Source organism: Crocodylus porosus, unplaced genomic scaffold, assembly GCF_001723895.1.
Source record: "Crocodylus porosus isolate Cpor-Errol unplaced genomic scaffold, CroPor_comp1, whole genome shotgun sequence".
Taxonomy (NCBI): domain Eukaryota; kingdom Metazoa; phylum Chordata; order Crocodylia; family Crocodylidae; genus Crocodylus; species Crocodylus porosus.
In genome coordinates, this window is record NW_017728906.1 from 29,507,649 (window position 1) to 29,531,915 (window position 24,267).

Here is a 24,267-nt window from a genome sequence, read left to right on the forward strand (position 1 = left end):
TAGAAGAGCAAGTGATTGCACTATCCTATATATTTATATTTCAAGCCTATATATGTCTGACATTTTTCCTTCTTGTCTTTTTCTATCACAGCTCTTAAAATTGTCAGGGACACTTTGTCTCTTTAGTTTTTCTGTTGAATATTTGTGCTTCATCATTTCCTTTAAAATCATTTTAGCTATACCCCAACCAAAAAAACTTCTTGCAATAACATTTAAATGACTAGAATTATACCTTTAAATCACTAAAACTTAGAACTATGCCTTTAAACTAGGCCTGTTCACTTTTAACATTCTTGAGTGAACCACAGGCCCAGTGAAATTTAAAGGGCTTTGCCAAGATTTAAAGTTGGATACTTCATTCAGATATTTTATTTACTTTATGGCTATAAAAGAGTAAAAGATTCTTTAGCACCACAAGAGAAAAACAATAAAAAAAATTACTGTTTGTCATTCTGTGTCATTTACCTGTGTTAATTAAACTTTGCTTCAGTTCTATGAAATAAGATCAACAGAAATACAAAATGATTACATAATTATGTTTATATTTCATGTTTATAATAATCATGTTTATATTTCTTTCTGGCTATTTTAGTGTTCCACCTCACGTGACTAATTGAAAAAAGTGATTACCAACAATGTTGTTTTCTTCATTTCTTAAAACATTTCTTCCAATTTTAAATTAGGTAAACTATTACTGGGGATGAACCTATCAGTTATCTGTCATGGAAGCAAGCTGGTCATAAAATGTTGACAATAATAAAGGTAAACAAATGTCAAAGTGCTATGGTGTGAGGTACAGTTACGTTTCAATTATTATTATGAACACTCATTTATATAGGCACAAACTGAAAAGACTTGCCTTTCCATTACAGCTGACACTTCCTTTGCTGAAGTAAAATATCCAGGTTTAATAATATATAAAAGCTGTTCACCACATTTTCTGTTTCAACTGGTAGTTAAACCATTAAAATGAATTCATGAATTTTGATATACTAGTTTCACAATTTGACTTAAGTTTTACTTTTTTTACAACCCAATGCAAACATCTAAAAGAAGGAAGCTTTCCTGGCTTTAGTGTAAGAAAGTTCTTTGGACCTTAATTGGTCAAGAAATAAGTACATAGTTAACTTTAATCATCCATGGAGTCCAGTTGACTTCTATTTAAGTCCCTTAAAAGAATAAGAGACAGTAGGAATTGGTAATCTGTGTCTATACCTTCATAAAGTCTTTTCAGGGCAGATCTAACTGGCCCATGTGCCCTATCTATCAAGTTTACCCCGCCCACATGTTCAAGCTCTACATTCACCAGCTCTCAAAGATGGGGCAATGTATTGTCTCTGCTAGTTATTAGAATTGTACTTAAGAGAATCAGCCACATATTAGAATAAAAATCCCCAAAACTGTACACTAAAAGCATTATACTACATGCATGCTCCAGTACTTACTGGCATTTTGCTTTTATAGAAATAGCTACTTATTAGTATCAAAATCTTAAACCTTACTTCATGCATTCAAGCTCTCTCTCACTAGCTACCATGATCAATGAGCAAATTACCAAATTATCATTGAGGTACCAAAAGTGGACAGCTGTTCTTAACAGGATTCCATGCAGGTTACTTTACTTTGCAGCCATTCAGTAGAGAAAGAATGGGTGGGCAAGTGGGGCATGAGCCTAACAGGGAGAGGGGAGCTCCAGAATGGAGCAGGGAATGCCTCGCTTTCCTGTCCCCAGTTCCTCCTAAATATTCTGGCTTCAACCCCAGCAGCAAACAGCAGTGGCACAGGAGTGTGTCAGCGAGTAAAGGGTATTTTAGGACAGCAACAGCTGAGTTTGCTGCTGCTAAAGGGAAAACCAACACTATTTTTTAGGGCTGTGTGAAGCTTCGGTCCCTGATTTGATTCAACAAATTCGACCCAATTTGGCAGCTGAATCTCCAAATCTGAATCAAATCAGAGGACCCTTTCATCTCTCTGAATCAAACTGGAACCCTCAGAATCAATTTGGAGAGATTCAAAAAGATTTGGAGATTCTGACATGGAGACAGCTTTAAATGTTTTTTCTACATACCTCTAGGTAGCAGGCAGCTTGTGAATGCTGTGATGCTGGGGCACATGGAGTGCCCCACAGGAGCACGGGGAGCTCCCCAGCATGCTCAGCAGCAGACCCAGAAGTGGATCAGAAGCAGGTCTGCCAGGGAGTGCACAGTCTCCCCCGCCATATCTCCTGGCTCGGTGACTGGTGCCTCCTGGGTCTGGGGCAGGGGGCACCCAGGGTCCTCCTGTGGCCAACTGTTGAGCTGGAGGGGGTGGGAGCCCCCTCGCATGCTTCCCAGCATACCCAGAAGTGAGCCGGAAGTACTTCTGGTCCACTTCTGGGTTCACTGCCAAGCACATGAAGGACCTCCTCCCCACATTCCTGTGGGATGCTCCATGTGCACCAGCATTTCAGCGATCATGAGCTGTGCTGGTACTTCAAAGTATGTAGAAAAAACTTTCAAAGCTGTGTCTATGTCTGAATCGCTGATTCTCTGAATCAACATTGAGTCTTCAGATTTGGATTTGGCCAAATCGAATCAGGGACAGTGATCTGAATCAATTAATTGAATGACTGTCCCTTTTTTGGGCCAAATCCAAATCTGAACCATATAGGCTCTGCTTTGCACATCCCTACTGTTTTGCCTCCAAAACAGGTGTTTTTAAGGGTGCACTTTGTGGTCTCTTGCAAAAAAAAAAAAAAAAAAAAAAAAGAAAAGGCGACATGTCACCTCAGTGGCAGCAAACTTCAGCTGTTGCTCCTCAGCATTGCCCATTGCCAGTGCCTCTGGAGCCAGAGACCTGCACAATGATACAGGGGGAAGAGGAGAGAGACTGCCACAGGCACATTTCTAGCCAGTTATGCCTCTGCAGCCATTTATGAAAATCACTAGTTATTAGAATCAAAAGTCCCCTCCCTGATGTGATTCTAATAAGTAGCCAATATTATGGATGAATTACACTGATCTGAGTCCATGCTCAGTGCCACTCTTAGGTTCTCTGTCTTGGGTATGCTCTAAGGCTAGAAACAGAAAGTTGTTGCCAAGACATGCTTCACAAAGGCGGTTCTGGTTTAGTAGAAGGATAGAATAGGGTAGCCAAAAAATCTCCCAAACTCTCAGTTTGGCAACATTCTCAAGCATGCTTAAATTGAAGCCCATCGTATTCTCTTCGATAAAAAAAAATACTCACAAACTGAAGTGCTTTTTTGAAGTGAAGTTTTTGTCTTTTTTCATACAGTTCCTTACAAAAAAACAAATATTTTCAGAAAGTAATGACAATATGGTTGTCCACTCTCTATGTCTGCAATAAAGTGAAAAGCTAAACAGCAACACAGAGCACTAATGATGGCATTGCCAAATGTGTCCATTATTTACAATTCAGTAGAGAAGTCACTACACATAAAATTGTTTTATTTTGAAATTGCCATTAGTTTCAAAGACAGTCTTGTAGATTCCTTTCTGGTCTTACTGTTCATGCTTCCCATGTTATTAAGTCAATGGTGTTTTTGAAAGGCACACACACCTTACTTTAAGTGAGATATGACCTGACTCCCCCCATTCTGGCACTGCTGAGCTCCTTGATCCCCCACCAGAAACCAGAAGCTGAACAACCCTGGGACTGTGGAATTCTCTGCTTCCCCAAATAGCCAGGGACTGGTTAAGAGCTGTCCTGCTTCTGAGGCAGCTCCCCAGAAGCTTCTGACTGGCCAAGGAAACCCCTGAGCAGCCAGGGACTAGCAGGGAGTGGCTCCAGGAGCTGGACAGCTCCCAGCCATCTTCTGGCTGTGTGGGGAAACCCCACTGGGCACAAGGCTTGTCCCCATGTGTACAGCACCAGGAAAACTCTGTAGTGACAAATGTTTCCTGGCCCTATGCACACCAGGAACCCTCCTGATGTGCATAGCCCACCAGAAGATAGCTGCCACTGCAACTGGCAGAGATTTCTTGGTTCCACGTGCAATGGGACGAGCCCCTGTGCTCCCTGCTAGCCCCCGGCCTAGCATTTTGTAGGAGCCAGGAGCTCCTCCTAGGTGCTACAGGGGTCCAGAGCAGAGTAGAAGCAGTCCTGTATTGGCCTGTTCCCATAGGGAGCAGATTTGCTCCCAACAGGAAGCACATGTAGACTCCCAAGGAAGGCTTACTAAGCAGTATTATACTGGGCACTAAGCTTTTATAGCATTAATAGCATGTGTAGATGTGCCTGATGCATTCTAAAACATGAACCAGATACGATTGTGTGAACCAGACATCAGATCCCATCATGCCTTTACCAGCATGTGTAGAGGAGGCCTAATAAATACATTTTGACCTGCTATATGTTTTTATCAAACAGCTGAGGTATACCAGTTGCATATAGTGTAACAGTAGTGCAAATGTAGCTTTGTTCAAAGTAGAAAGAAAATATTTGTTTTGTTTGTTTTCTGCACACACTAAAATAATATAACGAGCATGTCTATACATATATTTGCTGTGCTTTAAAGGTTGCACATGTAGACACTAGGCTAAAAACCACTTACTGTACCAGTAACTTACTGCGTAATAAGTTACTATGCTGTAAGCGGTTTTTAGCCCAGCGTCTACATGTGCAGCTGTTGAAGCACAGTAATGCTATGTGTGGACTGACTTGGGATGTGGGTAAGTCACCAAAGTTATTGCACAGTATGGGTAGTCATGTGCCTGTACTGTACAGTAATTTCTCGTTACTGTCCTGAAACCTAAATTACTGTGTGGTAAATGTGGATGTGTTCTTTTCTTATGAAATAAGGTTGTTTTTACAAACCACATCCAATATGACCACATGTAGCCTAGATTCTATAAGAAACAAATTGGTTTCCTCCTTTATGTCTGTAAGACATAGGAGGAGACAACATTATTTCACTAAATGGAATGGTTGTCTTCTAACATTGTTTTTGCATAACTGTTTCTGTCTAGACTTGAGTGACAGAAAGCTTCCTACAATGTAACATTTAAGTTATGAGCTTAACTTGATGTTGAACACATCTATATTGATAAGTGCTTTTTTCTGTCAGGAGAAATTCTCTTTACTACCATTTGGGCATAATTTAGTCATCCATGGGATTCAAATATTATGCTTATAGCTGAATGAACACATTTATCCATCTTGAAGAGGTAAGCGTGAAAAATATTTTTATAGACAGTACAAAAATGCATTGCTCACAATTTCAGATTTTCAAAACATCTGGACAAACAACTTATTTAAACAAAATCAACTTTAAAGAAAGAAAAGTTTACTGATTATTGCCCATCTCTCCTGTGTTCTAAATGGTACCCTGATTTAGACAACCAGAAAATATAGATTTAAGGAGTTTTACAACTTCAACTAGGTTAATAAAAGAACTAAATAACTGGATTGTTTCTACAGGCATAATTTAAACTAATCTATTCAAAGCTGAATCATTTATACTGAAATTACAAAATATCAGTCGTATCATTATCTCACTTTAAGCTTCCAAGATTGTGATTTATATCCAAGACTTGATTCTGATCTTTGCTGCTCTTAAACCAGTCTAACTCCACTAACCTCAAGAGAAGTACTTCTGAATATAACCAAAGCTATAAAAGATGTGAGTCTGTCTTGTATATGAATGAAGAAAAACACTACTGAAGTAAAAAAAAGTATTGCCAGTGTTATTGAGCCAATAATCAGGCATAGCATTTGTAAGATGCAACAATTGCCCTCTAGGCAATAAAAGGTATGATAGTTAAACTGCTCTTTTAGGCTATTTAAACCAAACATGAGATTTAACTGTGTTATAGAATAACCTACTAAAAGTGGGTATAAGAAAAAGTTATATAGACACACGCATTAATGGCTGTCTTCCGTGATAAGGGATGGCAGATCTTACTTCTCTCATTATTAGTTCCTCAAAATGTATTTTAGGTAATTTGGTAGTATGAGAGGGCACATCTTGCTTGATGAAATACTAACTAAATTCTCACTACAGTTACTGCGCAGTAGCACCGGTCCATAGGTTTGGGGTTTTTTGTGACGCTTATTGCGCAGTAGCCTAATACTACTATGCAGTAGGATGTTACCGTGGTTTTTGCCCAGCATGCCACTGAAAAGTGTTGTTAGGCTAGTGTGCATTAAGCATCTCATGTAGACATGCCCAGAGAGTATAAAATAATTCTTGAAACAAGTGATATTTGTGGATATAAAAATGCTCGACTAAAAGAAGAAACTAGAAAATACAATGACAGAGAATTTAGTCTACTGTAAAAATCTCTCACTTCATCAGATGGCAGTTATGAAAATTCCCATTTTATAACTGAAACCATTCTGATCATGGAGTAGAAGAGAAATTCTAGAAGAAAACTGCTTCCTGAATTTGAAAGACATTTTAGTTTCTTGTAGTGGTCCTATTTCATGTATAAGCATAATATAGGTGTGCAAAACATCAAAAGAATGAGATTCCTTAAAATAATTTTTCTAAAGAAAAACAGGTCCCAAAACCTAGGTTTTTTTGTGAAAGCACTCAACAATTATCTAAAAAAGTTGTACCTATGACGACTTATTCTAAGTGCCTTGCACAGGTAATTTTCAAGATTTAAACAGGAAAATAAGATGGGGTTGGAAATCAATCATGTGGCAATATACTGACACCCACATAGGCCATTCAACAAATAAGAAACATGTAAATCTGAAGCAGATACCTGCTCGATTTGACCAGAGAGAGCAGGAATAAACTTTTGGTATCTATGGGAGCTTGCACATATGATGCCCAAACAATGTACATAAGACAAAAAATTCCTTTTGTGTAGCTTAATGGCATCACATGTTACACATACACCAGTTTTGTGGGGTTTAAGTGAGTTTGCATTGTATTAAATTAAACCACATGTAAGTAAGTTTGCAATGGTGCAACATCAAAGGTGTTGATGGTCAAAGATTTCATCCCCACTTCCTCTACCAAACTGACTATTGGCAATCACGAGGTATTATCCTTGCCATTTGGTGAATTAACATAGCCACTCACAAAGGATGATTATGATTGGAACCCAGATGTCTCCCCAGTTCAATATATATAGTGCATATCCCAATCTCCAAGCCATACTGGAGAACAAGACTTCAGGGTTTGACAAAACCAAGAACCAGGGACTGGAAACAATTCTATGATGTCTCATTGAAGTCAACAGCAATTTTTTCACTAATTTCTAAAGTAATCTGGTCAAGACCATAAAAGGCAGAGTGCCATTGTACATCATCATCAGTTTATTCTTCTCACAGATCTTCCATACTAAGTCACATATATATAATGAATGGCTGTCTGGCTCTGCATGTTGTAGTAATGCAATTTCAAGGTGACAAAAGGATGGATCATTTGTTTCTGACTATATTTCTTTGCAGCTCAAAAGTTTCTAGGTACATTTTTTCACGTAATAAATGGATAACTGCACAAAGAAAACTATATAGGCCCTGAACTCTTTGGAAGTTATCAGGTTTGGATAAATCACTGTTTGGATAAATCGCTCTTCAGTTATCTATGATTTCTCAGGAATTATAGGGTGTGTATCAATCTTTTTTTGTTCTTATTGCTATAGCAAACAGAACTCTCTCAAAGCACAATTTTCCAACCCTCCTCTTTCATCTGTTATAGATAATCATTGAATGATAGTGAAAAAATGATCATTGGCAAACCCTTGCAGTCAAGGATGATTGTCACCATGATTGCTTTATCTGCAGGTCTGAAGATGGTTGGCAAAGCTGATCTGGGACTGACAGAATCAGGCACATATTTCTCTGTGGGGTCAGTGGCTCCAGATTCTTGATTTGGTCTGCAACATGCTGATTCTGTCTTCCCCATTTTTCCATATCCAGTTGTCATTATAACATTTCAAAGTACTGAGATCCTTGCAACAGATTCTTTCTCCATTTAGGGTGGTCCTAGGAAATAGTTTCCCACCAATTGATGTTGATATTGCATTTTTTTCCAAGTTGGCCTTGAGGATGTCTTTGAAGTGCTTTCTCTTCCCTCCTTTTAAGCATATGTATTGATTGAACTGGGATAATAAAACTTGCTTCAGAAGTGTGGAGTCAGACATTCAGATGATGTGGCTGGCCCAGTGAAGTTGATGTCAGAAAATCACTGCCTTGATGCTCATAGTGTTTGCATGTGATAGGATGCTAATGTTGGTGCATCTGTCTAGCCACTGGATTTGAAAGCTCTTTTACAGGAAGTGTTGATGGTACTTCTCCACTGACTTGAGGTGTCTCTTGTACATTTTCCATATCTCAGCTCCATACAGTAAAGTGGGGATCACAACTGCTTGATAAACCATGAGTTTGATTTTGTATCTGATGTTGCGATCTTCAGACACCTATTTCCTCCAGTGTCTGAAGGCTACACTTGCACTTTTAACTTGATGTTGGATTTCTTCATGTGGATTCATGTTTCACCCAGAATCTGAATTCCTGGAGCTGAGGACTGCTCATTAAGGGCTTGTTGATGGAGAACCTTCTGAATGTTAAATATCAGTGCCCTTTTCTTGTATGCCTCAATAAAGATGTCAAAATTTCCCTGAAAGCTTGCTTCTGATTGAGCACACACTACAACCTCATCAGTGCACTGGAGCTCAATAATTTAGGTCAGGGTAGTCTTCGTTTTGGCTCAGAGTCAGCTGAGATTAAGCAGGTTACCATCCATTTGGTATTTTGGCTCCACTCTGACTGGAAGCTTGTTGGTAGTCAGATGTATCATCTCAGTGAGGAATATCAAAAAAGGGAAAAAGCAATAAAGTGTAGGTAAAATTAAACATCTGTTATATAGAGAATATCACCCATACCTTTATAGGCCAGCTAGTGTTGTCTAAGAACCAATGGGTATCTGTTTTTTTCTCCCAAACAGACAAAGAGAGAAAACAGTGGGAATGATATTGGTTTAAAGTGTGCTTCAGTTTTCTCCAAAAGAGAACCTATTTATTCCCTTCAATGATGGATCTATTTATTCCCCCCACCACCATTGCCACCCCTAATCAGGGACCGCTTATTTCCCTCAACTGGGGACCCAGTTAACTCTTTGATAAGCCAGTTTTATTGAGCATTATACAGTATTAACTTCAAGCATGAATATACCTATAATCTTAACAATTTCATGAATATTAGCAAACTGCAATCTTAGCAAGTAAGTAATTGTATATTACCAGTCCTCATGACTAGTAATACATGACTCAGGAGCTGGCCAGGCTTCTAGAATGGGCAAGATTCCTTGAAGGGAGAGGAGATGTCTTCAGTTCTCAGTCATTGACAGTGTAAGGGGAAGAAAAGGGGACAAGGCGATGGAAGGAAAAGGGAAGGAGAAGGAGAAAGACAGGAAGTGAAAAGGGGTGTGGGTGGGTAATATTTATAGTCCTTTAGTCACACAGCTAACAATTAAGTCACTTTTCTGTTTTTCATCAACAACTTGGGGTTTGTCTTCATTTAATTGTTGTATTTCTCCTCTTCTTGGTACCAGGAAATATTTGCTTTAGATATGGGTGGAATGAACCGTAACGAACCCTTTTATCCATAACAAGCATTTTTATCATCAGACTCTTGCAGAAAAACAAGCTGCATCAGACCCTTTTCTCTGTAGGGAGTAGGTCATATACTAGCATAACTCCATGAATACACTCAGCCGACTTATGTCAAAGTTGCTCTAAGCCTTGCAGGCCTAAGGGACCATTTCAGTCCTGTCAAGCATCAAGAGGCTAAACTGTATCCACACTAGCAGCAATGGATGTGGACAGCAAATTATTGCCGTTTTGCTGTTCAGATATTGAATGGAATTAGAATGATGAAAAACAAATGGGATACCTAGTTAAAACTATCTGTTTTAGGTAAACATAAACTAAGCTGACTTTGATTTACAAAGTGAGAAAAAGTTCTCAAAGGGAAGACTGCATTGGTTAACCTATCTGGACACTTTTAATAAGTTATAAGGAATTAAAATTACGAAGGTATGGCGCTCTACCTTATAAGGAATTAAAATTATAAGGGTGTTGCGCTCTACCTTAAGGAGGAACACACATCCTCATCAAGTAGCACAGGGTCAGAGGAGGGGCACACTAAAGTGCTCTGGGTTAGAATACAAGTCAGTCAAGGGGAAAGGGACTTAATGGTGGGGGTCTACTACAGACCACCCAACCAAGGGGAAGAGCTAGAACAGGAATTCTTAAGCCAGCTCATGGAGGTAGTTAGGTCAAAAGACATGGTCATTATGGGTGACCTGAACTTTCCAGACATCTGCTGGGAAGAGCAGTCAGCTAGGTCTGACCGCTCATTTAGGTTCCTAGCCAAAATGCAGGATCTTCAACTAACCCAGGAGGTGCACAGCCCCACCAGGGGAGACGCCCTGTTGGACCTGGTGCTGTCCATGGCCAACAACCTGGGTATCTGCCTAGCCACTGGATTTGAAAGAATTTTTTAGAGCATTATCCTGGCACATGTCCACGAGGGGCCAGTGGGGGAGGTGCTTAAGGGCATCCAACACCGGTTCATTACAGGCAGGTCCTGTCAGACCAACCTGGTGGCCTTCTACAACCAGGTCACCAAATCCTCAGATGCAGGGGTAGCAGTGAACGTAGTCTTTCTGGACTTTTGGAAGCCCTTTGATACTGTCTCTCACCCCATTCTCATTAAAAAACTGGGATACTGTGGTGTTGACACCTACACAGTCAAATGGGTCACTAACTGGCTGGAGGGCCACACCCAGAGAGTGGTGGTGAATGGGTCATTTTTGACTTGGAGGGATGTGGGCAGTGGGGTCCCACAGGGCTTGGTGCTCAGGCCTGCACTGTTCAACATCTTCATCAGAGACTTGGACAACGGGGTAAAAAGCACCCTGTTCAATTTGCTGATGACACTAAGATGTGGGGGGATGTGGGCATGCGAGAAGGAAGGAATAGGCTGCAATTGGACCTAGACAGGTTACAAGGGTGGGCAGGTGAGAACAGGATGGGTTTCAACACTGACAAGTGCAAGGTACTGCACCTGAGGAGGAAGAACCAGCAGCATACCTACAGGTTGGGAAACTCCCTTCCCATCAGTGCAGAGGCAGAAAAGGATCTTTGAGTCATCATTGATGCCAAGATGAACATGGGCCAGCAGTGTGGGGAGACAGTCAGGAAGGCTGACCATACCTTGATGCATCTCAAGTAGGTGCAAGGAGGTGATACTCCCCCTCTATGCGACACCTGTCAGGCCACAGCTGGAGTTCTGCGCCCAGTTCTGGGTGCCGCACTTCAAGAGGGATGTGGACAACATGGAGAGGGTCCAGAGGAGGGCCGCTTGCATGATCAGGGGGTAGCAGGGCAGGCCCTCTGAGGACAGGCTATGGGACCTGGACCTCTTCAGATTCCACAAGAGAAGGCTGAGGGAATCTAGTGGCCTGTTACAAACTAGTCAGGGGGACCAGCAGGCATTGGGGGAATCCCTGTTCCCCTAAGCACTGCCAGGAGTGACAAGAAATAACGGCCATAAGCTGGCACAGGGTAGATTCAGACTAAACATCAGGAGGCGCTACTTCACTGTCAGGCGGCTAGGATCTGGAACCAGCTTCCAAGAGAAGTGGTGCAGGCTCCTACCCTGGGGGTCTTTAAGAGGAGGCTAGATGTACACCTTGCTGGGGTCGTTTGACCCCAGTACTTTTTTCTGCCATGGCAGCGGGTTGGACTTGATGATCTGCTCAGGGCCCTTCCGACCCTAAAAACTATGAAACTATTAAAATAATATGGCTATACTTCTAGCTATTGTTTCAAGAAACAGAAATTGAGGGCATAATGTTATAAAAGACCAGAGACATCATAATTTAACAAACTGTTATATGGTACATGCCAGGGTTACTTAAATTTAAATGCCCACTTGTTAGGCTTCAATCTGCTAAGAAATGGCACATTGTGTCTAAATTAGTCCACCTCAGGAAGGAGAATGCCCTGACCATGTTTTAAACCTAATAACAGAGTATGTAGGGCACTTCTTGAGTAACTAAGAGAGATAGGTTCACCCAGAGAAAGAGCAGAGTGCTCTAACCACAATGCCACATGTTAGATGTTATCTAGAGGCTTTTCAATGGTCCTTTTGGAGTTGAGCCACCAAACTTTGCTGTGGTTATTGGATAAAATGGATGTAGAGCAGTCTATTTTTTTTGCCCCATTGAAAGGAAAAATCCTCAAGTCCCACATGTCTTTTGGCTGTCCAGGTGGCCAACTTCAAAAGGAACACTGGAGAAGGACCTAACTAATACATAAATTGTAATGTGGTGGTTGGAGCACTATTCTCAGAAGTAAGAGAGATACAAAGTCAAATCCTCTTGGGGCAAGGGACAGGGGATGGAACCCATTTCTCCTTCTCCCTGGGCACATGCCAAAACAACCTATCCATTATCTGTACCTTTCCTCCACCCATGTATTATGGATTTCTGCTACACTTCTGTGTTGTAGATGCATATGCAGTGCATGTACATGTACACAGCTACATAGATGTCTGGACACTATATACTCAGTCTATGCATGCACACTCCCACTTCCACTGCCATGCAGCAAGAAAGTAGAATCAGTACCAGAGCATAAGTGTAAAAACTATTACTTATTTGCCTAAAAAGCTGCCATTCAGATGCACATAGAGTAATGTATTCTGATTTCAGTGACTGTATCTTGCAACAGCTAGTTGCAGAACTCAAGTAGGACTAGCCTAGGTTCAAAATTCAGGCTGTAGGCAGGTTACAGAAAAGTGAGAAAATGATAAGAAATTTTAAGAATTGATAACTCAGTAAAATGAGATGGTCAAAGAGGCTCTAAGGATTTTAAAAAATGAAGAAAAAGAAATATTTTTATTGGTGATGGAAGAAGTGCCTTGGGGATAGATGTTGGGAAAGAAGAGAAATAGAAAAGTATGGGGTAAACCAATGTGAATTAATGGCAAGGTTTCAGAAACTATTTCAATCAAACATAAAATGTTGAAATTATAAATCCCTACTAAATCTGATAAACAGGACCATAAATTATAGATATAGACCTGTAAGCTGCCTTAACATATCTGATACCATGTTTTTAAATGGACATCATTACCTACAAGCAAAACAAACACATAGGCAATGTAAACAACTGTTATAGGCAAAACAAAATGTAGGTAGCTGTAGAATGTAAAAAAAAGAAATACAAGGTAGTATAGGAAACTGAAAAAAAAGTGCCCAAGGATGTCTGTAAGTGAGAATTAAGTTAAAAAGAAACAGTCTGAAGGTGACAGGCTGATGAGGTAATAACCACTGTAAAGGGTAATTGGTGAAAATTACCATATATGGAATATACAGAAGAGGGCTGTGAAAGGGTATAAAAGTCTAGGGGGGAAAAAGTAGTTTGAGAGCCTGTCATCATGCAAGAGGGGACCATGCTGATCAGAACAATGACCCCTTCATGCCATGGCAATGCCTGGCTAGCTGAGTCATCATGCAGTGTTTAGAAGGCCTTTGTAAAAATAACTTTATGAACCATTGAAATTTGTTTAATATCTTGATAGACTGTTTGAGGGTTTGCTTATATGGTGGTATTGTTTAAGTGTTCAGTAAATTAGGATTTCGGATGGGAAGTTTCACTGATCATTTTATTCCATTCACAACCACTTAATCAAAACTGAGTTCCACAGGAAACACTATGAAGAAATTATAGGCATGATAAATTGCAAGCAATACATAGCTAAACTGAGTGCCTGTAACTATACTAAAATGCAAAGAATTGCAAAGGAATCAAGAAATCCAGTGAATTTGACTTTTGCTGTTAATAGGAATGAAACATGACTTTAAGCTGATGAATCAGAAAAAGAGGTGGTATCTCAAATTAATCAGTTAAATATCAGTAATGCATACAATATACAAATACAAATAAGCTTGTGAAGTAACTGACTTGAAGCAAGAGACCTAGGAAAATTATACAATGCAAAAGTGGAAAAGGAAAAGGCTCTGATCCGGACACAAGTCACAAAAAAAGGACATATGACAGACCTAAAAAAAAGCTTTTACTGGTGAGGGATTCTGAAGGATGTAAAGGATTGCTGCAAATCCTGTGATTTATGTGAAAGGCAGAAGAAGACTACAGATTTCTGCAATCACCCCCACCACCCGCATCCTCTCCCAATCATTGAGGAGCCATTTACAAGGGTGGAGATGGATATAATCAGGCCATTCCCCCATTTGACCCAGAGGGAAAATAGGTTCATATTAATGGTGGTGGACTTTGCTTAACAATACTTGACATCAGTTGCCCTGTTGAATCCCAAGGCTGAGACTGTGGTCCCCACCCTACTTATCACTTTTAAAATAGGTGGGCTTTCCAAAAGAGATATCCTCAGAAATGCACAACTACAAGGAACAGCCGCAGTTAAATCAGAGGGGCAAGCATCCTGATGCTGCAAGAGGTGTTAAAATGCACTTAAAGTCAAAGGAAGAGAGTCCTTCCTGATACAGATGAAGGCAAAACCTCCCACAGTCCATACCAATCTGACCATAGGATAAAATTCCTTCCTGATCTCAAATATGGCAATCAGTATGACCCTGAGTGAGGGGCAATAACCTATAGCCAGAAACCCCCTGGTTTTAGTCTCAGCAGGACCACAGGCACACCCAAAATCCTCAGTCTTGGCTGCAACCAATATCCAATTCTTCTAAGGAAGTCAGAACCTCACCCCCGCAAAAAACCTGACACCTGTGGCAAGGAGTGCAATAATCCTTTCCAGCGTCAAGTAACAACCAGCAAAAAACAAAATCATGGGAAAAAACAAACACGCCCCATTCTGCCCTGCAACCTGGGGACAACAAGCCTAACTCTATACATCACACCCCCACAGAAACTTCCCTTTCTGTATCCCATCCATAAACTTATGAAAGAAGTTTAAGGCAGCTGGGATAACTAAGCCAGCTGTGGAGATCTGCTTCATTCTCCTGCTGCTGAGCAGGGTCCTCTTCAATACCCACCTGCTTCAGGCTACAGAGCTCTTCATTACCTCCCAGCAATCCATGCATGTGAGGGCTCCTGTGCTTATATGGGTATAAACAGATGTTTCCAAATGAAGTGGATCAGATGTACTGGGAAGTGTCCTGGCATGGCTGATCCAATTCATCAGGCAAAATAGACATCACCTGTTTTCCCACAGGATTGGGCCCCAGAAAATCTGGAGCAGCTGCACTGGGATGTGTCCTGGCATGGCTCAACCCTGTGGGAAAACTTGTGATGTCTGTTTTGCCTGATGAATTGGATTAGCTATGCCAGGACACATCCCAGTGCAACGTTGTCACTCCTGACAGTTTAGATCAGCCTGGAAATGTCTGAGTTTTGAAACTTAAGCAAGTCATTTGGAGGTCTTTAAGGAGTCACTAGCATTGTCAGGGTGGACTCTGATCTGATTCCATTGGCGTTGTTTACATGTTAAATGTTACCACTTATATCGAGCCTCCTCAGTTTACAGTCAATGCATGAACTGTCAGGATACCCTATGTGAAGTTGTGTCCCTAATAACCTCATTGTTATAAGACAAAAACCTCCAGGTTTGGTTCTTAGTGAAAAATAATTTGGCCAAGTCTGTTGTCTACAAACAAGCCTAGACATTAATATTCATGACCAGTCAGTCCTTGTGGTATGCAGACTATTTGCAGGCATGGCACAGGCATGGGCATTAGGAGCGTGTGAAATAAGCTATATTTGATTTGGATTTGGCCCAAAACGGGGACAGTGATTATATTCATTGACTCAGATCACTGTCCCAATTCAATTCAGCCGAATTCAAATCTGAAGATTTGATGGTGATTTTGAGAATCAGCAATTCGGCCATAGACACAGCTTTAAATGTTTTTTCTACAGACCTTGAGGTACCAGGCATGGCTCGTGAGCACTGCGATGGTAGAGTGGATGGAGCATCCCACAGGAGTGTGGTGGGGTCCCCCGCGTGCTCAGTGGCAGACTCAGAAGTGGACCAGAAGTATTTCCAATCCACTTCCTGGTCCACCACTGAGTGTATGGGGGACCCCCACTTGCACCCTCTCTCCCCCCAGCCTGCGTGATCCTCAGTGGACCCAGAAGTAGACTGGAAATGCTTCTGGTCCACTTCCGAGTCCACTGCCAAGTGTGCTGGTGACCCCACCTCCAACGCTCCCATGGGATGCTCCATCTGCCCCAGCATCTCAGCATTCACAAGCCTCCTCGTACCTTGAGGTATGTAGAAAAAAACATCTAAAGCTGTGTCTATGTCTAAATCATCAAATATTTCCAAATTGATTTGGAGGGTTCCAGTTCAATTTGGAGAGATTAAAGGGTCTCCTGATTCAATTCAGATTCAGAGATTTAGCTGCTGAATTGGGCCGAATCTCTGCCAAATTGAATCAGCGACCGAAACTTTGCAGAGCCCTAATGGACATAACTCCTAAGGTCAGTACAATGTATTAACAGTTCCCAGGCCCCCTTTTATACACCAACCAAAACATGTTTACAGAATACACATCTTATTCTCAGCAACTACTAAAAAACGTCTTTAAGTGACATCATCCAAATCCTATTTTTCATCAATTAATGTACCTTTTTCACCAAGTAGAATCTGCTAGAATCTGGTCATTCTGATATTTGTTTTGGTGTTCTATGCCAGTCTTTTGAATTTATTCTCTCTTTTTTAGCTTTAGAGGCAGCTCTAAAACCCACAAGCTATTCTTCCAGAACTTCTGTGTTAGCTATATAACATATGCTTAGTTCTGTATTTACTGGGGCTTACTTCTGTTCATGCTGTTAGCAGGGCCTCCATATGATTTGTATATACACTGACCAGGTGTTGTGTTAATTCATACTCCAGTAATTTGTACTTTAGAGGAGCCTACATCATTCTGGGTAAAATCTAGCAGCTGGACATAACTCTCCAGAAGGCTGTTTTGGGATGCATTTGATGCAATAGTTTATGGGCACATATGCACACTGATCTAATTCTATGACAGGACAGAGTGAAGATATTCATTTCTGCTTTGAGACATGATCAGACTGCAAGACATACATTTCCTATGACCCCAACAGACTTTTCAAAGGGCAGTTTGTGCTTGAAGATGTGTCAAACTTCTCTCCCAACTATATAGTTGGTCCAATAAAATATATCACAAAAGAACCCTACTGACAACTGACAGAAGGCAGGACTTCAGCCTAATACAGGTAGCTGCCTCTCTCTACTTACAAGTCATTGAGCAAACATCAAGTCTACAGCATGGACAGCCATGCATTGGAAAGCAAAGCTATTTCCATAATTTTTGTTGGGGCTTTTGATGTTTACACAGTAGGAAAGCACTAGTAAGCATACGGAGTACTTAAAAGGCTACTACCCAATTGTATTTTATCAATGTAAGCCTCCTCTGCAAAGATTGGTAAGATTTTTTTGGCAGATAAATAAGACATGGCATCTCTGAAGTTCTGCAATAGATCAGCGATTGAACAAATCCCCTCCCCCCCTCAAAAAACCCCCCACTGAAATGCAGAAGCAGAAAGCAAATGCTGTACTGCCATGGCCTTATGACCACATTAGCTAAAAGAGGCTCCTTCATGTAAATCATACATAATATATAGGCAATGATGAGATGGTTTTAATTAAATTGATTTTTAAAGTTTTATTGTAAAATAAGCTTAAATAAAATAGCAAGTTAATCAAACAGCAATGTTAAAAGAACCACTGTAGCAATGTCTTTCACTGCAAAGCAGGGGTATGAGAGCATTATATTGTAAGAAAATAATATTACATATATTAACTGAAGAAGGGAATGTAGCAAATCATCATCATATCTTCACAATCCTTGACTTTGTATATTTAATTCAGTGCAATAGGGTTGTATTCCTGAGGTGTCGCATGGCATTACATGCACACTGCACAAATATAATAAGATGAAATACAAAAACATTTGCAAAACATATACTACCAGGTATAGCATTTACTACTGTATTTAATTAGTTGATCTAACAGAAGTTAGTGCTATAGCAAGGGTAAAGTATCAGTTTTTAAATTCATCTTCTCTGGATATAATAATAAATGTTAACTTATTAAAAACTGCCATGACCAACTCTGCCTCCTTTCTATATTAAGAATCACTTACGATGTTACATCAAAAGAATGAGTTCATCAATATTCTAGAAATGCGGCAGGGGGTGCGAGGGGGTTAGTGTTGTGTTGCACACTGAGTGCATCTACACTTCTGTATTACTGTGGAATTGACTAATTAGCTCCATAGTAAAGCACCACTTTCTACGGTGCTGGTATTAACATACTGTAGATTAACGCCACTGTAAGATAGTACTATTGTGGACAGTACAATATTATGAGTAATTAACTCTGTAAAAATGCTCATGCAAACAGTGACCAGGGCTGGCTGGGGCATTACGGTGTCCAAGTGAGGGGGCTCCCTGGCACCCAGATCCACACTTCAGCACTCTCATGCCCCAGCCGGCCCCTTCACCACCTGATGCTGCTACCCAGAGCCTGAAGCTGACTCCCTTAACCTCCTGCCAGCTCGGGGCTGCTCTGTCCTTGCTCTAAAAGCTGTGGTCCCAGGCACATGTGAAGACGTTGCACCCAGAAGCAGCTGATTAGTACAAACTGTGCTGGAGTTTATTGCATCTCACTAATTGCATGTGTAGATGCACCCAATGATACCACCCTCTGCCACAAACAGATGCAAGTTGTGAGTGAAATTCCTTACGTACCAAATGTTTCATTCTGTCCATGAAGGTATATCTTTGCTGCATATATTCATATGTGTGCATTGTATATACCAACTTGACATGCCTTAATGGGAATCTCTCTGATTTTGGCAGGCCCTTTCAAAGGGCCCCATCCAAGCACAAAGAAAATGGCTCTATTGGGAGCTCCCACACTTCTATTTTTACCTCTGTGGATAGCAAGGAGAAGAGAAAGTGTCCCGGATGATAACATATGCTACTACAAATTGGATGGGGACCTCTACTGATGTTCTGGAGCAAATACTAAAGGTGCCATAGTTAGCCTATACATCTCTGGGCAATGGGTTTCCATCCTATTGATACTACAGTTAGACATTGGGACCATGCTACAGAGTCATGAAAGACCATATCTTTTCAGTCCAATCTGAGATGGAAGCAGCTATATCCAGGGGTGGCGTAATCTTATTTCCCAAGTGATCCTCACTGGCCCTAATGGGAAAACACACAGTCATAAAAAGGAGTAGCTGTGACTACTGTTTGTACTTTCCTTCAGTAATTTTGAAGCAATGTTTCAACAGGATACAAGTATTATGTCCAAATTATAAAACAATGAAAGCAGGGAAGTCAGAGTATAACTACTGACAGACGCAATTATTTTATGAGAGTACTAATGAGCATGCCTGCTATTGGCAACGGTGTTTATCTTTTAAAATGGTATTTATAAATGCCTTGTGTAAATAATGGTAGAAGGAAAAAAAGAAATCTCATTCAGACATAACACCACCAAACAAATGACATGAAGTACTTGTCAATCCCCATTCAGTTTAAAAACAAGTTTACATTATATTCTCTCTCATTTTTGCTCTCCCCCAACCTACTACCACTACACATCCTTCCTATATTATACAGCCTTTTTTTTAGGATACAATAAGATCTGTCTACATTTCAAAAGGACAAATTCAGCAATGAGTAAACTAGCCACTAAAACTCTTTGATTGCAATACAAAATTTGCCTGCAAGAGGACTGACAGTTGGGTGAGCAACAATGAGTTGCTCACCGGACTCAATGATCTGTTGAGGCCCCATCCAACCCTAGCATCTATGAATTTATGAATCTATGAGTTTTCAAAGGGTGCTTACCCAAGTTACATTTTTTGCATGATGAGGTCCCTAAAAGTGCTCTACAGCCATGCTGTGACACACATGCATGGCTGCAGAGTGCTTCTAAAATGGCTGATTGCATGAAAAAATTAACCCTTCTTGAATAAGGTATTAGATGAAGGTCATCAGCTTTAGAGCACCTTAGGGTACTTGTGGGGTAGAGCACCTTAGTGTTCATTTTTTGCATGTAGCAGGCTTAGCTGATGCAGCCCAGCCCTGCCCCTGGAGCTGTCAGTGGGCAGAGGAAGCAGGATGGAGCTGGAGTCAGAGGAAGAGTCCCCAGTCACAGCCCCCACCCAGCTACCCCATCTGGGGCATTGGGGGGAGCCAAGTCAGGCCCACAAAGTGAGGGGGCTTCATTCCACCCTCCCCCTTCCAGCTCAGGATGGCAAAGTAGAAAAGGGAAAGGAACAGCATGTGCTTCTGGCTTGCTTGGCCTGAGCTGGAGGGTGGAATGGAGCCCCTTCACCTCGTGGGTCCTGTCCAGCTTCCCCCAGTATCCCAGCCAGTGTAACTGGTGGGGGCATGAAGTGGGGTGTCTCCATCCCACACCCCCCTAGGCAGCAAAAACCCTGAAGGCTTCTGGAGTCCCCTCGCCTGCTGTCCAGGGCCAGTGCAGCCAGGCTCCAGCCCTCCTGCCCCAAAACAACAGGTAAATGTCTGTTGCACCGGGGCTGGAGGTGGGGAGGGGCTCTAACTCATGGTACTTTATACAAAGTGCCATGAATTAAAGCATGGCCAAGGTATGTGTGTCAGCTCCCTAAATGTTCTCTTTTTTAAGACTTTCCCAACCTATTGTCCATTTATCATCCTAGTAAAGGCTATTAGATGTTCCTTTATGGAGCATCCTTAGGCCTAACATTTAAATAGTTATGGCATTCATTGCAGAAAAACAGAGTTAAACTCTTCGGTATGGGAAAGAAAGAGAAACAAATTGTATACCTTGGGGGAAAAAAAGGGAACCTAGGTTTATTTATTTATTTATGACATTGGTGTTACTGCTCAGAAGTTTGAAATGGCAGAATAAATCTGAGGGGATTGATTAATTGACGGAGAGTGGATGAGGTGAGCAAAGGGGTATAATGCATTCCTTTCTCTTACTGTGTTGTGATTTATCATGGATATATTTGTGGTATGTGAAATGTGTCTATTTACAACCTGTTAGTGTCTGAGAAGAAAAATGAACAATTTTTTTAAATAGCACAATAAAGCATAAGATGGAGAAAACAAAAAATATATATTCATATAGATATTCACACAGTCGCAAAATAAATTAGAAATTGACACTTAATAAATTCTGGGGCATATTTTCAAATCAGAAAGAATGGCAGAAGAATGATTGAAACCAAGATAGTCCCACCCGCTGGAATTCATACTGAGAACACACAGGCAATCAGAAAAATGCATAAGCATTTCTAGATAAATTAAACACAAATCTAACTAAGCAATTACTGGCTTGATTTGATTTGCTCAATTTAGGAATCAAAAAAAGCAGAGCACAACTTGTGACATTAGGAAAACTGCTGCTGTGTTAATGGAGAGAAAGTAGAACAGGGAATGATTTAGAAGGGCTTAACCTTGTAACAGGATTCATAAAGCAAGGTGGTTTTTCAAAGCTCTAATCTAACATGAGAAAAACGTTCAAAGATATAGATCAGACAAACACATTATTTGAATTCTGCAAGGAATTAAAAAGAATACAATGAGGTGTGAGCCAGTTTTTTTCCCTCAAGATACTGCCCACATTTCAAAACAGAACCAGGAACTGTTCATTCAAGATTGACTTAATCAAATTGACTTTCACTCCCTATCCCAATCCTGAACTTTCTGTTTCACTTAAAATCTTTGAATTTGAATTTCTAATCTCTCTGTCAGGACCATTGGATTTCTAATCTCCCTGTCAGGACACCTTCACATTCTTTGGGCATGGGCTGACAATGTTGTTCAAGCATGGGCTGCTGTTTGCAATTTAGCTCCTACTGCAGGCTGCAAATCACTGTACCCGCTGGTGATTAGATGCTGAAGAAGAAATTCAGAATGAAGCAGATGGTAGGACCCTGGGGACACCTTCTCTGCTGCCATGGCTGGAGCATGCTACCACTTCCACAAGCTGCCCTGGGCTACACCCAGTGCTTTCACAGGCTGTATTTGGCCAGCAGGCCATAGGTTTCTGGTCCAACTTTAGAGGACTGGACTAGAAGCAAGCTTGTCACAGAATCTGAATTGAACAAATATGATTGTCACCCTCTCCTCAGACAAACCAGGACATGAATTTGGAATTGCCATAGCTAAAAATATCACTTTAAAATTTGAGCTAGAGTAAAGAATCTCTACACATACCCTCTGTAGTTCAGCACGAAAGATGGACGTATAACATACTCATCAATGGGTTTCATAAGCAAACTGAGCTCGCTAACATAGAAGCATCAATATGTAGTAAAGGAGATTTGAATCAGTTTAATTAACTATTGTATCTGAACTACCTAGGCATAGGAATGAAATCTAATACAAACCTTCCATGCCTTTGATGCTCATCAAAAAATAAAGTAATCCAAACAGGGAACAGTTACTAAGAGACTGAGTTTATGTAAACAGTAGGTTGACATCATTTGCTTTGTGCCCATAATTTTTTAAAGGTTTTTAAAGGTTTCCCTCACATTAATTTGTGTATTATTTATTACCAAAGCTTGGTCTTCTCCCCTAGTAAAGACATACAAGAAAGAATGAAAAATGAACAGAATAAGCAGAGACAAGCCAGAGAAAGTATATTACCCTGTTAATTTGTAATTCCTTTAATTAAAATAATCCCATTGAATACATGTTTTTAGGTTAATCACCTAACAAAGTGCAGTGAAACAGACTGGTATCTGATGAGAGGTTATTATAGGAGGAAGTCATAAAAATGATTTGTCAGCAGTTCACTTCCCCCACAAGCAGGTCCTGGAAAGACTCTTTTCCTGGGTATAATGTACTCATGTGACAATATTTTAAATTACTGTGAGTTTCTTTTTAATAAAGAAATGCAGTAATCAGAGGTGCTTATAGCTCTCATACAATTCTCCCAGTCCTTTCATCCTTTGTTTCTGCAATGTGATAGCAAAACCAAACTTCTCTTACATCCAGCAACCCTAGTTCTACAATGAAATGCAGCTGATGTTTCCTGAGCTGTTGGCATTCTTTGAAAAAAAGAGAATCTGTATTTTTAAACATTGTTCAAGCCCGTTGATAATGCAACACAGCACTAAGATACAAGAAAACTGAAAATTTGAAAAAGATAACGCTTTCCTTTGGGCATTACATATTTTTACATTTAGATTTGAACAACTTTTTCCCCATGACAAGCCTTCTTCCATGTCACATTCATCTGCATTGTTTTGTTTTGTTTTTTAGTAGTGTTAAGAACCTAATGAGATATTATCTTGGCTGAGGGAATGAAAAGCTATCTGGAGGGTGAATTTTCTTTGGCTTCTCTCCTTGCCATTGTTTCAGTTTAAAACTAGCTTCACAGAAAAGAGGAGGAAATCCAGCATAAGGTTATAGAGGGTTTCATGTTCTGTCCTTATGAACCTGCCATTTTCACTGCAACTAGGATTACGTCATTACCATTTTTAACTCTCTTACCAATACCTATTCACATTATCTCCTCTCATCTCTGCGGAGTAATCTCCCACTTCTCTTTTTGTGTCTTCCACTGCTATTTAATCCAGCCACCTGTAAGAGTAAGTAGAACATGAAAATATGTTCAACCTCAATATTAGATTTCAACTAGGCAAAATGAAAAAAAAAGAGAGGATGGGTTACAACTACCAATTTTAAAGGTGAATTAATATTTGTGCCTTAGATTTGCCACTGACATTTATCCCAGGTGAGCTTTATATCAGCTGTCTTCTTACAAGAGAATTTTTTTCTGGAAATCAGGCTGATGGACTTGTCATTGTATTTATCTTCTTTTCCTTATAGCTCTTTTGAGTGCTACCCATTTGCTGAATTTGAATGCTGTGCATTCACAAAAAAAAAAGAGTGACAGAGAGAGAGACAGACAGACTTCTGATCAGATCTTAAATATGTTCTCAAAACTAGGCTTCAGAACTAGAGCCGAAACTTTACAAAGAGATTTTATTCTTACTAGTCTGTACATTGCTAAATTCCCATATTTGCCTTCTACGCAGGCCACAATTTTACTTTTGACTTTCCAGTGCTTTATGCCAGGGGAGGTCAAACTTACTTTGGCCTCCAAACTGGATCCGGACCACAGAGCTGCTCACAGGATTATTCTAGCTGGCGGTAGTGGGACAAATGGTGATGGCAGCTGCAAGGGTCAGTGCATCCATCACTTGCCCCCTGCCATGAACATGCATCCCCAACAGGGCTCCATACTCTTGGTTTT

At 40.6% G+C, this 24,267-nt stretch overlaps 1 long non-coding RNA gene across 1 annotated transcript; it reads left to right on the forward strand.

The window, feature by feature from the left end:
* The first annotated feature begins 4,128 nt into the window (after positions 1–4,128).
* Positions 4,129–23,924, forward strand: LOC109305845. Its single transcript, XR_002099731.1, has 3 exons — positions 4,129–4,232; positions 23,588–23,593; positions 23,910–23,924. It is a non-coding gene; the product is annotated as an uncharacterized LOC109305845 (long non-coding RNA).
* Positions 23,925–24,267: the final 343 nt, after the last annotated feature.